At 44.7% G+C, this 15,121-nt stretch overlaps 1 protein-coding gene across 1 annotated transcript in view; it reads right to left on the bottom strand.

Moving 5' to 3' along the window:
- PAK7 (p21 protein (Cdc42/Rac)-activated kinase 7) overlaps positions 1–15,121 on the bottom strand; it is a 383,566-nt gene that overhangs the window by 47,295 nt on the left and 321,150 nt on the right. The gene's annotated exons all lie outside the window — the stretch shown is intronic.

Raw genomic sequence — 15,121 nt, forward strand, 5'->3', positions numbered from 1 at the left:
GTCCCCTGGAGTAAGTCACCGTGTGCCAGGTGCCAGGGAAACCCTCCCCTCCCTGCCACTTCCTTGTGGAACTACTCCTGCACTGCGGAATGGAATCCATTTCTCCGGAGCATTTACAGATGATCTCTGGTGATAGAGGACAAATACAAAAGCTGCATCCTGTGGAACTCCCTGAGGCCGTTTCTCCCTTCATGAGCCCCTTCTCTTCCTTATTGCTGTCCTCAAGTGGGATTAGGGTCCAGGCGGACAGTGAGCATGTGATGTGAGAACACCCCTGAGAAGAGACAATTTCCAGTTAAAGATGAAAGCAGACTTTTTTTGCTGGGAGTGAAACATCTTTGAAATGAGGTCTTCAAGACAAAACCGGGTTATTGTCTTTCTTAGCTGCTCATGGAAGACAAGAACCCTTCAAGATAACATCTGTGGGACTTACCTCTACTATAGAAAACAATGTAAAGACTCTGACTTGAGATGTAAAGGAGAACTGACTGTTTGCCTAAGGTGAAGGGCTTACCAAGCTTCCCCTTGGCCTCCCATAGCTCAAGGAGAGGATCTGGACCAAGCTTTGATTTTTGTGAAGGAAAAATGTGTAGTTCTTTATGGGTCTGGATGATGGCCAGATCTTGGTGATCTGACTGTGAGTTCTGCGAGGGTGTTATCACTGGTCCACACATTTTCAGGATGCCTTGTTCTTTGTTACTTTTAGAGTCAATCAGTAGGCAATGTATCCATCCTTTACACGAGAAAATTGAGGCTCAGGGAGGTGAAGTTGTTCTCAAGGAACCCAAGGTAAACATCCCACATTCCCAAGAGGATTATGCAGCTCAGTCCTGCTCAGGCCAGCCCTTCATGCCCAGTGAAAGGGTATCTCTAGATTTCCAGCTGTTCAACTGGTATTATAGGCCTGCAATGAGGTCTATCTATATCAAAACTGGGATACTCTCTCTTTCCTAAAACACACAGACTTTTTACTGGAGCTGGTTTAGGGCTCATTTCAGCAAGCAACTGCTCCATTAGAAATCTATCCTTGTGAGAATATCAATGTATTAATACTGAGAATAATGTCTAGCATTATTGTTTCATGTGCTTGTGACTCTTCTGAGATAATTTAGGGACATAATAGCATTTTAATCTTATATTTGACAATGAGATACAGTTGTCGTTATGTACTCTTGAGTCAATTATGACTCCTAGAAACTCTATGATCAAAACCAGATCAGAACCTTGTGAACAACAGATCAGAATCCTGTGTCATCTTCACAGTCTCTGTCTATTGTTAGTTACAATTACTGTAACTCATTGAAGGTCTTCCTCTGATGTTCTTTTCTAAGGATTTGTTCCTCCTGACAACATTCCAAAAATCTGTGAGATGAAGTTTCACCATCCTTCCCTCTAAGGAGCCCCTTTGCAATCCCTGAAAGACAGTCCTTGGGGTAGTCAGTACTGTTCACTACCAAAATAATTCAATACATCACTTCTTCACTTCACTTCATCCTTACTCAATGAGACAGACCCTACAATTGTCCCATTTTACAGATAAAGAGACTGAGGCACAGCAGGCTTAGGTAGATCATGCAAAGATCCCAAAGTTTCTAAGAAATGGAGCTGGTATTCAAATGCAGGCAATTCCACTGTAAAACCAGGATCTTAATAAATTCACAGAGCTAAGCTCAATGATAAGAGGAGAATGTGGCAGGCTAGCAGGTTTGCCATGTAGCGCTAACTAAAGGGAAAAGTCTGGGTCTGGGTAGGCTGTTTCATTTGGGGTCCAGATGTCTGAACAGCCCAGAGCAAAATGCAAGAATTGGGCCAGAAAATGATGGATGACTATGTCTGGAGTATGAGGACAGATGAAAAAGTAAGGGAATTTTTTTTTAAAAAGCTCTGGCTTGGATATATCAGCCAAAAACATATTAAAATGAGAAATCATAACAGTAAAATGAGTTCAACATCTATGTAAGTAATTAATTTCTTTGCATTTTCACTGTGGTCAAGACAAAGCTTTGTGTTCATGTAAACAATGATTGTCAACCCAAGCTTTCTGGGAGAAGGCTCCTTCATCCTCCTAAGTGGTTCTTAAACTTTTAAAATAATTTGTTTATCAAGAAGTTCTGGTGGCCTAGTGGGTATGGTGCTCTCCTGCCTCCCCAAAGGCAAGAGGTTCAAATTCACTAGTTTTTCTGAGAAGGAAAAATGGGCAATATCCTCTTGCATGATTTACAGCCTTTGACAGCCCGCTGGTGCGTTCTGATTGGATGGCAACTCAGGGCAATGAGGGTGAGAGGTGAGTGAGTGCTGTTGTTAGGGGTCATTGGTCGCCCATGACTCACAGTACAAACAGCAAACTGAAATCTTGTCCTATTCTATATGATGTTTTCCATCACATCCTATTTTTTAAAATGAGTGGTCAAAAGTGATGAGTTTGTGCAGATGCACGTGTACGTGTGCACACCCCCCCCCCATGTTTATACCTACAAGAACAACCTTCAGAGGGGTTAGGTTTCAAATGTGCAATGTTTTTTATAAAACCCAATTTACAAATGTTGTTGTTATGACAAATCAAGTCAGTACTACTGACTCGTAGCTGACCCTCCAGCGGGTTTTCAGAAGCTGAAAATCACATGGAAGGAGTCCATTTTTCTGGGAGCAGCTGGTAGATTTGAACCATATGACTCTTGCATTGGCCGAGTTGTTCCTTACCACATGAGCAGGCCAATTCTTATTTGTGTTTTTTTGTCTGTTTGTTTTTTGGTGGGAGATCCAGGTTTGATTCCCAACTAACATACTTCAGAATGAAACCCTCTGCCAGTGGGACTTGTGTGTTGCTCTGTTGCTGACATGTGTCAGCAGAGCACCTGGACTAAGAGAGACTAGGAAGAAAGGCCTGGCTGGGGGAAAATATCAGTCTGTGAGCACTGTGGATCAGAATGGTTTGATCTAGTTATACACGAGGTTGAGGGCAGCTGACAACAACAATGTAAAGCTATGAAACCATGATGCAGGGGATTGGATCAGCTAAATTTATCATATTTAGTAAACGAATCTAGTGTCTCTCTCATCGGGTTCATGCTTCTGGCCATTTCCAGCAAATCTAATACCTACTTTTACAGACCTTATATGCCAAAGGCAAGGGAGTGAGAAGCAGGGGTGGGGAGCCTGCCTACAGGAGAAATTACAACAAGTAAAAAGATACCACTGAGGTATCCTCCTTACCCCTCTGAAGAAACTGATCCTGTGACTCTGAGAGCAGGTAATTTCCTAGGAAGAAGACCACGGTCTGCCTACTTTCTTTCTTTCTTTTTAAATTGTGATTTTAAAGAAAATTTACAGAAAAGTTAGATTTTCATTCATTCACTGTTGCACATTTTCTTCCCTACCTGTCCCAGTTGACTTAAAAAAAAAAAAGGAAAGGAAAAGACTTCCCAGAGGCATTTGCCTGTGGCGTGATGTCCTAAGTGAAGGCTGGACCTGTCGTTTTGCAAATGCTTACCCCGGGCTGGGCTGTCAGATACCTTAGCTGCAGTGTTATGAGGACTGTAATTGTCACTGAGAATCAGACATATTCCAGGGAGGAATTCTCTCTGCAGGAGTCTTTTCAAATGCTGAGGAGAATATATCCACATTTTGATCTCTCTTTGTGAAACAGTTAATACCATGCATTTGTTTTCCATTTTCTGACACCTCTGAGCACAGCATACAAATGAATTCTTAGAGAAATGCTTTGCTTCGTGCCTCTATTCCCACCCGATCAAAAATAAGAATGGCAAAATGAAAGGCTGTATTATCTGAGAATAAATAATCCCAGCTAACAGCACCGCTAGACTGTCCCCTCCACAGCAAGAAGAAAATCCCCAAGGATAGGGTCAGACACAGGCTTGTGATGGATCAAAATTACAAATAATTATAGCAATGAATTCATTTAATCAATCAATTTCACCAGTGGTGCACTAGGGTGGACAGGGCATAAAACTCCACCGAGCCATCAATCGCTGCGATTACAGCTGGCTGCCAGCCAGGATTCCCCTGATCCATGTTAGTTAAATGCACATTAATCTGAATTTGGCAGAGTAATCAAGGACCTAAGTGAACTGTGAAATTGAATTCTGCAGTAGAACATCATTGGGCCATTTTATGCCAAGGCTGGAAAGAAAGGGAAGGAGGAAAAAAAATCCTCCTGCAGCATCTATTTGTCACCATGGCCTTCTGCACTGGTGACAGGGGGGCCAGGACTGAGTCCTGCAGGAGCGAGGGTAGAGGAGGCCGGTCACAGAAGGGGGAGGTGGAACGTTCCATGAAGGATGAAGTGCCTCGTTCTGCAGCGGCCCAGAGAGAGAGGGGAGGCAGCCGGTATCAGTGTGTGAACTAGACGCTCCAATACCCAATTCCAGAAGCAAATAAAACAAAGAGACGAACATGCTGGACTGGGTGCCGCTTGTTCTCCATAAATGAAGGCTGTTGCTGTCTTGCTGATTCTGACTATAGGACGGAGTCGAAGTGCTCTCTATGCCTTCAAAGGCTGTAAGTTGTAGGGACGTAAACCCACGTTTATCTCCAGAGAAGCTGCTGGTGGGTCTGAACTGCTGACCTTCTGGTTAGCTGACAGGTATGCCACATTGCAACTCTGAGCACCTACTTGCTTAAATCGATGCAGAAGAAAAGTGAATCCTAAGCAATGTTTAAGGTGTGCTTGATTCAGACCACAGTCTTTTCAATTACTTGCTATGCTGCTGAGAGCTGGACAATGACTAAGGAAGACAGAAGAAGCACTGAGGCCTTTGAACAGTGGTGTGTTGGAGAAGAGTGCTGAATATCTCAAGGATAGCCGAAAGAACAAACAGATATGTCTCAGGGTGCAGCCAGAGCGCTCCTTGGAGGCAAGGACTGGGAAGTTAGTCTCACATGCACTGGGTATGTTGCTAGGAGAAGCTATTCTATGGCATCATCCTTGGAAAGGTGGGGGAGGACAGCAAAAGGGAGAAAGACCCTCAGCCAGGTGGACTGACACAGTGACTACAGCTTGGGTGCATCAGAGATTGTGAGGTTGGCAAAGGATAGGGCAGAGTTCAGGTCTGCGGTTCATAAGGTCGTTATGAGTGGCACTTGACTCAACACTTAGCAACAAGAAGAAGCAACGCTCAGAGCCATTATTCATAGGGTTGCTATGAGTAGTAGTGGACTCAACAGCACATAACAACAGCTACAGCAAGCCTCTATTCCATGTAGCAGCTGGTGGATTCGAAACATGTACCTTTGGGATTGCAGAATAGCTTCTTACCACTAGGCCACCAGAGCTGCCGAGGAGGGGTAATAATTAGAGGATGGAACCCCTGAGGGGTGCAAAGAACTGATGCACTCTGCTGCTGCCCGGAGTTGGTGGTTTGCGTGCACCTGGAGGTGCTCAGCCTCAGAAGAAATGCCTGGCAACTCACTGGCATAAAATCAGCCACTGAAACTCCACAGAGAACAGTTCTGCTCTGCCACACACAGGGTCATCAAGAGCTGGACTCAATTCACTATCAACTCGTTAACAATTAGGAGAAGTGGAGTCACGCAATTCAGTGACTTGAATGTGTGCGTGCACGTGTATGTACCTCCCCCAGCTACATGTACACCTCCCCCAGCCATGGGCATGAAAAGCTGCCGAGGAGATGGTGCTCTGACTCTCCTACGTGACGGATGAACCGCCTGGCATGCACCGGCATCCTCGAGCTACTCTGCAGAGGGCGTCAGTGTTTCTCGCTCAGAGCCCAAGATGTAAGGAAACTCTTCCATCTCCAACGACAGGATAAAAGGAAACTCTTCCATCTCCAACAGCATCCTGATAAACCCAGTAGTTGCTGCTTCTGCTTGAACCAAAGCCTCCCTTTCCACAGTTAGTTTCTTCCAAGTTATTTTCACTTACAAAATGGACTGGTCCTATTTCATAGCCTATTGTATTCAACCTGGATAGAAGAAAAGGCATCCAGAAGGCCATCTGCGTTGAGGTTCCATTTCAGTAAAGGAAGCTTAAAAGCTTCACAGTTGCCACGTAGCCATGAGAGAAGCAGATCTAGTCAGATTCAAAGAATTGAGATCTCAACTCGGTACCTGGGGTGCAGCTTAAGTTCCTGATGTCAGATACTTGCTGGCCGTCCACGCTGTGTGCACAGAACACCTATCAGCAGAGGTGGCATTGTGCAAGGACATTCCTACAACCTTTCGGTTGGATTCTCTTTAGACATGTTGGGGTTTACACATTGTGACAGGAAGCCTGGAAAGTTGGGCATTTCTCTGACATTTAAACTACACAGCGAATGTGCCTGGAAAGGGTTCTGATTAGCAGCTTCTGACCCTGACACATAGGCAAAGCTAAGTCGTCTGCAGATATGAATCTCTGATGAGCAGGCTCAAGTATAGAGATCTTGGGCTCTTTCCCCATCACTGAATAGCTCTATCCAATTAACCCCCTGCAGTGGCTGCATGCAAGCCCACCAGCATGGCCTCTATTCAGGAGCAGTGCAGAAAAGCAGTTTGTTCCCTCCTATCACAGCCAGGGGTGGGGGATTCAGGGCCTCAAGGGACCAGTGTGCTGTCCCAGAACATTGTTCAAAAGTGTCTGTGCCTTGAGGGGAGCAGGAAGGACAATGCAGTTCTGTGTCATTTAGATTTCAATTTGGCCATGGGAAAACCTACTCTGATGATCTATGGAACCACAGCAACATCCGTTAGAAGATGTTTTCATTTGTATACAAAGGACATCAGACAGCATTTCCATTAGAAGACAGAGGTGAGAGAGGTTGTCAAAAATCACCTCCACAAATTCTGTATGATCCACCTATTCCATTACTTGGATGGAATATACCCTGAGAAAATGAGAACCGAGGCACAAACAGAGATTTGTACACCCATGTTCATAGAAACATTATTCACCATCTCAAGGACATGGAAACAGCCCACATGCCCAACCACAAATGAATGGATTGAGAAGTTATGGTGCATTCACACAATGGAATACTATGCAGCACTCAGAAGCAATGATATTGTATATTATTATCTATCTTGGGAGGGGCTAGAGAGCATTATGCTGAGTGAACTAACTCAGCTCCACAAAGACAAATATTGCATAAAATATAAGGATCCAATGGGTGTGGGGGGAGGTTGGAAGCAGAGGGATGAGGATGTGCCGGGGGAGGGGGTAATTAAATCATGGAGTTGTACAATTTGATGGGTGTGGGGGTGAGGGAAATTGGAAGAATCTGTTCTGGAAAACAATGTATTATAATTTTGTAAATAAACTAGTATAAAAAAATTAATCACCTCCATGGATGTTTTATGAACCTTAATGAGCATTAGATAGGAGATTTTATTTAAGGGAAAAGAATCCTAAAGACAACAAAACCATTATGACATCAAGTGCTTCTCATGTCTCTCTCTCTCTTTCTCCTTCCCTCCCTCCCTTCCTCCCTCCGTCTCACCCTTCTCTCTCTCTCTCTCTGATTCTGATTGGTGCAGCCTATCTTGTTTTGCTACACTGTCACTTTTAAGGTCCTAATGGATTTCTAAAAGGGCTCTAGTGGGATCCTTGGTAGATAAGGAGCTGCTGATTTGATAGTGGAGCTGTGGCTGAACCCAGACACAGGGAGTGACACAAAGAATGAGTCCCCAACTTATCCACAAAGAAAAACGGAGCATGGTGGGTTCAAGCACTTTTCCCTTTCCACTTCTGCCAAGGAGATAGACTGACTCAGTGACTGCAGGACTGAGGGGCTGGGGCACTGTGGGGATCTCAAAGTTGGCACAGGATAGGGCAAAGTTCTGACCTGATGTTCCCAGGATCATCCCGAGTTGTAGTGGACTAAAAAAAATGTCATATCCCAGCAGTGACACACAATTGCATGGTGAGCCCTGAAGGGAGGTTGGGGAAGGGGCTCCATTTTTCTTGCAGCCACCTATGTGTCCACTCAAAACGATGTCTGTTTTGTATGCTGTCTCTCTGAGATCTCACAAGCTGTAGTATTGTTCATGTGTAATGTTCTGGGCAAAAGAATAAAATGGCCATGACAACATGGCAAGGCTGTCTGGAGATGTTTCATTATGAATGGTTCTTGTGTTAATATAGTTAAACGTTCTCCTTTTATACAGGAGATTTTGGAACTTCATTTCCGGGGAGGAGACTGAGCCCTGAGATGGTAGGACTGGGGTTCCCAGGTCAGCTTGGTCACTAGGGCTTTGCATGCATGGTCTGCAGGAAATCAAATGGCTGTGCTGGCTTCTGTGACCACATTCCTGAAAGGAGGGCAGAGTCACGTTACTGTGCTCACAGAATGGCTGAGGTGGCAAAGTCAGATGAAACTTGTTTTAACATTGTGAAAATAATGCAAAAAAAATCATAGAGGGAGAATGTTCTCCTGGCTGGCATTAGCAGATACGATGAACATGGTTGCTAACCAGGATGTTCCCCGGAACTGGGGCCAACACTTACTGAAGGTTTGCTTGCTAAGTCCTTTCCTGTCACTGTTGTTGTTGATTGCCTTCGACTCATAGCGACCCTATGAACAAAGGCCTGAAGTCCCTCAAAACGATCGACATTTATTAAACTTCATAGAGTTTCTGGAGGCATGTTCTTTAGGAAGTGGACACCACTCCTGCTTGCAATTTCTACTCTCATTAAATTTTCCTGACCAGCCAGTGTAGGTTCTGGAACTCTGTTTTACAAATGAGGTAATCGAGACACAGAAAAGCCCATGCGGCTGTATTAAGTGCACGACCCCACAGAATCTGGTTTTAGAACTTGTCCTCAATTGCCTTCTGGGCCACAGAAGGGCGACACAGGAGGACCAATGTAGAAATAGGAAGAGTATTAGAAAAGTTTCAAGCATCCCTGTTTTTCACTTGATCTTAACCAAAACGTAATTAGAGCTCTGTGCTCTTAACAGTTTGTTTTAAGCCTGTGGTTCCAATCTGTCCCCCAGAATCACAGTCTGAATGATGCTAAGAACTGCTCATTGGATGACCAGGAGCAGACAGAATTACTGGTAGTCCTGGGCACCCAATCCCCTTGGGAAGTCATGGTCCATTCTTCACGGGTAAGGGGGTGACTGCCCGCAGCATGCATACTTGGGCCAAGCACTCTCACGCCCATCTGCCTGCACCTCGCTTTCTTCTGTGGAAACGAGAACGTGCTGAAACACACAGCCTCCTGGAGTCAGGCGAACCTGTTTTGGAATTCTGACTCAGCTGTCTGAGTGCATATCCCTGGAGAAATCTGTAAAGATTTCAGCTCTTCGAATCCTAACTTCCTCACTGTAAAACAATGAAGGCTCTGCATTCTTTTAGACTTTCTGCGAGGACTAATTTGAGTGATATCTGCAAAATGCTTCCTACAGTGTCTGGAACACGATAACCATCAGCACCACATCACTTCTATCCCATAGACCAGGTGCCTGCTATGTGCCTCACCCTATTCAACTGTTAATGTATTTAATCTTCACACAACCCCATTACGTTTATTTCAGAGATAGAAAACAGAGGCACAGAGAGGCTAAGGTCAGGCGACCAAAGTCAGTGCTGGAACTAGCATCTATATTCACAGCCACCAGAAAGTGATCCGTAAACAGAAGCTGTCGGGCAGTGGTCAAACAAATCTGTCTTGGAGGATATTTAAACAGGGTGCTCCACAGAGACACAGACGGTGAAACTTTGTCTCGCATACTTGGCACGTGTTGTCAGGAGGTACCAGTTCTTGGAATAAGGCATCATGCTGGGGAAGGTGAAGGGTCACTGAAAGAAGAAAGGCCCTCCACTAGATGGATTGACAGACACAGTGGCTGTAACAATGGACTAGGGTATGGTCATTGTTGTTGTTGTTAGGTGCCATCGAGTTGAACATGACTCGTAGTGACCTTGTGAACAAATGATCTGAACCCTGCTCTATCCTGTGCTTTCCTCACACAAGAGCTCACTGCAGCAGTCACTGTGTCAATCCACCTGGATGAGAGTCTTCCTCTCCTTCGCTGACCCTCCTCCCTTCCCAGCATCATGTCCTTCTCCAAGGAATAGCCCCTCCTTGCAACATGCCCAAAGTATGAGAAATGAAGCCTCATCATTCCTGCCTCCAAAGAGCACTCCAGCTGCACCCTCTCCAAGACATATCTGTTTGTTCTCTTGGCCCTCCATGGGATTTTCAGTGTTCCTCTCCAACACCACAGGTCAAAGACGTCAATTCTTTTTCTGTCATCCTTATTCATTGACCATGTCTTGAATGCATTGCTAGGAATCGGAATGACCATGGCCTGAATCACACGCATATGGTAATTATTAAGATGGTGCAAGACAGGGCAGGGTGCCCTTCTGTGGTTCACTGAGTCGCTGTGAGTGATCACTGACTCAATGTGACCTAACAACAGCTCCCACCTCTATGAATAGTTGGAAATGTCTGCAAATATTTTGGTCGTTACACTGAAGGGTGATATTGCTCTTTGTTGAGGTTGCTAAATATCTCACAATGCACAGCACAATCCTTAAGACAGAGGATCCTACACCCAAACTGTGAACAGGATCAAAGCTGAGAAACCTTGCCTTGGAGTGAGGCAAGCTGGTGCAAATCAAAGGCAGTTCACTGCTGCAGGCACTGAAATGAGATGCCAGGCAGTGTGTCAGGTGAGCTGGTGGTTGGGGAAGCTCCACTTGTGCCACACAGCAAGGTGAGAGAGATTTGTGGGGAGGTTCTGTGTGTCTGGGGAAGGGGTCAGGCTGGAGCTGGGAGGATGCAGAGCTGGACAGGGGCTCTGTTATGAGCTCACCTACCATGTGGCTAAGAGCCTCCTAAAGCCCCAGATTACTCTTCTATACAAAGTGAGTGCGGGAACGCCTGCCCACAGGGTGGGAGGCACCTACAGAACAATGCTTGTGTGTGTGTCTCACACACTGTGAATGCTTAACGAACTGGGGGGAATGTGATTACGAGGGGGTTTTTCAGTGGTTGGTGTCCAGGACGTGCTGGGCCAGAACCTAGACATGGGAGACGGCAGCTGTCTGGTCCCTGCTGAGCCTGGAATTAGCAAAATCCAATAAATGCTGACAATGGCTCTAGTCTGTGTACCCCATGTAAAGCAGAAGGCCTGTGCAGGGCAGAAAGCACTCTCTCCACAGCTGGCAGCTCTAATAGTTCACTTTTGGAGTTTATATTTTTTTGCTACGTGTTTGGCTTTGTTTTCCCTGTAAAAGTCTCATCCGCTCAGACTCGGCCAAGAACCAAACAACCAAACCAAACCAAACCAAACCAAATCAAACCAAACCAACCCAACCCAACCCAAAAAACGAATCCAAGCCAAAAATGGTTAAAATAGAGAAATGGAAAAAAGTAACTATTGATTTAATTTTTGTGTGTGTGTGTGTGTGAGAAGAGTTTGTATTTAGAATTAGCCAGCTGGACTCTGTTTAGATGATCCCAATTTTGTTGTCAACATTCAGAGCATCATAGTCAGGAGCAAATTGAACACAGGCCTTCTTTTCTTCATCAGGCCTAATCAAAGTGTTGACCTTGGCCACATCGATGCCATAGAGCTTCTTTACAGCTTGTTTGATTTGTTGCTTGTTGGCCTTGACATCCACAGTGGACACAAGTGTGTTATTATCTTCTGTCTTCTTCATGGCTGACTCAGTGGTCAGGGGAAACTTGATGATGGCATAGTGGTCAAGCCTGTTTCTCCTGGGGGCGATTTTCTGGGGGTGTTTGGGCTGCCTTCGGAGTCTCAGCGTCTTAGGCTGCCGGAAGGTGGGTGACGTGCGGATCTTCTTTTATTAGACTGTGGATTCCCTTCAGGACGGCCTTCTTGGTCTTTAATGCCTTTGCTTTGGCTTCAGTTTTGGGAGGTGAAGGGGCTTCCTTCTTCGCTTTTGGCACCATCTTCATAGAAAGCTCTTTTGATTTTTTTTACATTCTCAATCCTGGTCATGCTAAAAGAAACATTAGGTGGGTAGACAACACTGGGATATTTTTATGTTATTGGTTATTGTAAGAATTGTTTTATTTCTCCCCCCCCCACATTAATCTGGGATGTAAATTAATGTCTCTCTCTCTCTCACACACACATGCCCTTGTTATTACTGGGATGTGAACATCACCTGCCCTCCTCCAGGATTTTCGAGGAGGCAAAACCAAATTATTGGAGTCGTGATCCCTCGTTTTTTTTCTTCCCTCAGCAGGAGATCGGGAGGTGGGAGGATGGGGTGGGGTGGGCGGGGAGATCTTGAAGGGTACAGTCCTAAAGTGACAGGTACCTAAGTCCTTTTAGGACTTGTATTTTTAATCAAGTAAGCGTTTTAATTACTAACATGCCATCTACCTCTGAATCTCCCACTGAACTGCTCCTCAATTTCTCTTGGCTTCCTGGGAACACTGCACAGTGGCAGGCCCCCCTGGAGGACTCGTCAGGGCTGAAATAACCTGAGTCCAAGCTCCCCTGGTAAAATGTGCTGTTATTTACTCTGAGATGCAATAGTTTCTGGGTGGGACAAGCTGGATGTTGTGACAGGCCCATGTGATCTTAACTCCGTGACGGTTTATATTTGGAAGTCTGTAGGACAAAGAAGCCATATTTTTTCTGTCTCTCTTTTCTCCTTCCTTCTTTCTCTACTTAACCTAAAGTTCTAGTGTCTGTAAGGACCTCTCCAAGGTTTTACCGCCAAATGCTGCTAAATAACACACCTGGTGGGTTCATACTGGGCATCTTTGCATTGGCAATGCGACTCTCCACCTTCTAGGCTACCAGAACATCTTCGTTTTGTTTTTTTTTGTGTGTGTTTTAAAAATCTATATGATGAGTAAATGTTATTGTTTGTATCATCGAGTTGGAACCTACCCATAGCTAACCCTCTGGTTGATTTTCAGAAGAGATTGCCCATCCTTCTTCTGTGGCCTCGAACAGTGTGCCTTCAGGATTGCAGCGCAGTTTCTTGCCACTATGCCACCACAGCTCCCTAATGGGACAATGTTGTTGTTGCTTACCTTCGAGTTGAGCACGACTCATAGTGATACAATGTACAAAGGGCCTGAAGCCTTTCTCTAACTATCGACATTTATCAAAGTGCATATAGTTTCCGGAGGAATATTGTTTAGGAAGCAGATGCCACTGCTTCCAACTACATTAAGAATAAATCCCTTTGTTGTTCTTCCCAGGTCTCTTCCATGATGCCACTGTTGTAGAATGGGACTAACCTCAGGGTTGGGGAGAGACTGAATAAGATGTGTTCAATAATGTATACTGCACTGAAACAGAGGAGGGAGAAAACTGTGTAAAAGAGATATGTGACTAGGTATTTCTGTCATCACAGGAGTCTAGAGCGAGGGCTACACAGTGGAGGGGACCTGGGGGAGGGTTTGTAAAACAATGAAAGAATCTTTTCTTTTACTTTTCCATAATTTTTGACTCATGTACTTATAACTTGTTAGTTAAATTTGTGTCTTCTAGGTTGCAACCCCCCCATGATACATCTTCAGGGATATGAACATGTACGGCTAAGCACAATTAATAACAGTGCATCTAAATTCCAAAATCAATCTCCATAATAGTCTATGTGTTTCCTACTGCCAAAGGGGCCCTTTAGAGTAGTGAGAGAAGATCTTCATCCTGAAACCCACAGCATCCCTTTTCAGCAGGAAGTAGTTAAGAGAATACGCCATCCCCTTTTCCTTATGAATCAGGGTGAAGTCTCTCTCAGGGAGGAGTGATAGGGAATGGCAAAGGACACACTGACAAAGGAGATTAATCAGAACTGACTTTGACAAGCACTGTGGCAATTGGACAATTAAAACAGACATTCGGATGGCGGGGGAAGAAGAACAAAATGAGGAGGAGGGTAGAGAGAATGGTGCAGTAATGAAGGAATGAAAACCCAAAATCCCTGTAAATGTTCATTAAAACTAATAAAATTTAATAAAATAAAAAAAAGAATAAATCCCACACTGATATGGAATCAAAGCTGATGCATTGACCTTCTAATGGATTTTTGAAGGCTGTTAATGGCATACAAGGGATTTCCAATCCTTCTCCCTCAGAACGGCTGGTGGATTCAAATGGCCAGGAAGTAAGAGCTTTGGGTCAGCAGTGCATCTCCTAAAGACCATAGCACCAGAGCGCCCTCAACACTACACCGTTGTTGTGAACCTCCAAGTTGGAATTGATCAATGATTTTCTATTACTTGGACCCATAATCCACATATTATGAAAGCAGCAGTCAAGAAATCAAAAGATGTTGCACTGGGCAAAATTGCTCTCAAGGATCTCTTTACAGTGCTAAAGAGAAAGGATATCAGTTTTAAGGCTAAGGTGTGCCTGATCCAAGCCATCGTATTTTCAACTGCTTCATATACATGTGAAAGTTAGATAATGAATAAGGTCGCCTGAAGAAGAACTGATACTGTAGAATGGTTGTGTTGGTGAAGAATACGGAACATTCTGTGAACCACCGAAAGAACAAACAGCTCTGTTTTAAAGGACGTGCCACCAGGCAGGCAAGGAGGGCAAAACTTTATTTCACATCCTGTGTATGGGAAATAGATGGGTAATCTCTTCCAGTGTGATTGAACTGCCTCTGAAAACCTGCTGGAGGGTCAGCTATGGGTTGGTTCTGACTCAACAGTACTCAACAACAAGGCGTACTGTCTATCAGAAGGAACCAAGCCTTAGACAAAGAAATCAAGCTTAGACAAGTGGTAGGGAAGTAAAGGAGAGGAAGGCCCAGGCTAAACAGACCCAGCGACTACAACAATGGGCTTAATCACAGCGCAAATTGTGAGAATGGCACAGGACTGGGCAAGGTAGCAATCTGTCATATATAGAGTCAATATGATTGGAGTTGACTCCATGACTCCTACCAACAATAACAACAACCAACCAATCAATTGAGTAAATGAATGCAGACAGGCTTGATTATCAAGCCACTGATGAGAGTGTATGTAATTTCACTACCCTTCTCCCGGCTGGCTTGAGGCCTCCTCCATATGCCTATTTGTACTCTGTCATACAAATGAGGTGGCAGGAACACTGTTAAGCCATCATGGGGAAAAGGAACAACCTTTACACTCTTGAAACTATTTCCCCCAAACCCTTAGACTCTCATGGCAGAGTCTGTTTTACGT

The sequence above is a fragment of the Elephantulus edwardii genome, unplaced genomic scaffold (assembly GCF_000299155.1).
Source record: "Elephantulus edwardii isolate Elephantulus edwardi_28Jun2011 unplaced genomic scaffold, EleEdw1.0 scaffold00138, whole genome shotgun sequence".
NCBI lineage: Eukaryota > Metazoa > Chordata > Mammalia > Macroscelidea > Macroscelididae > Elephantulus > Elephantulus edwardii.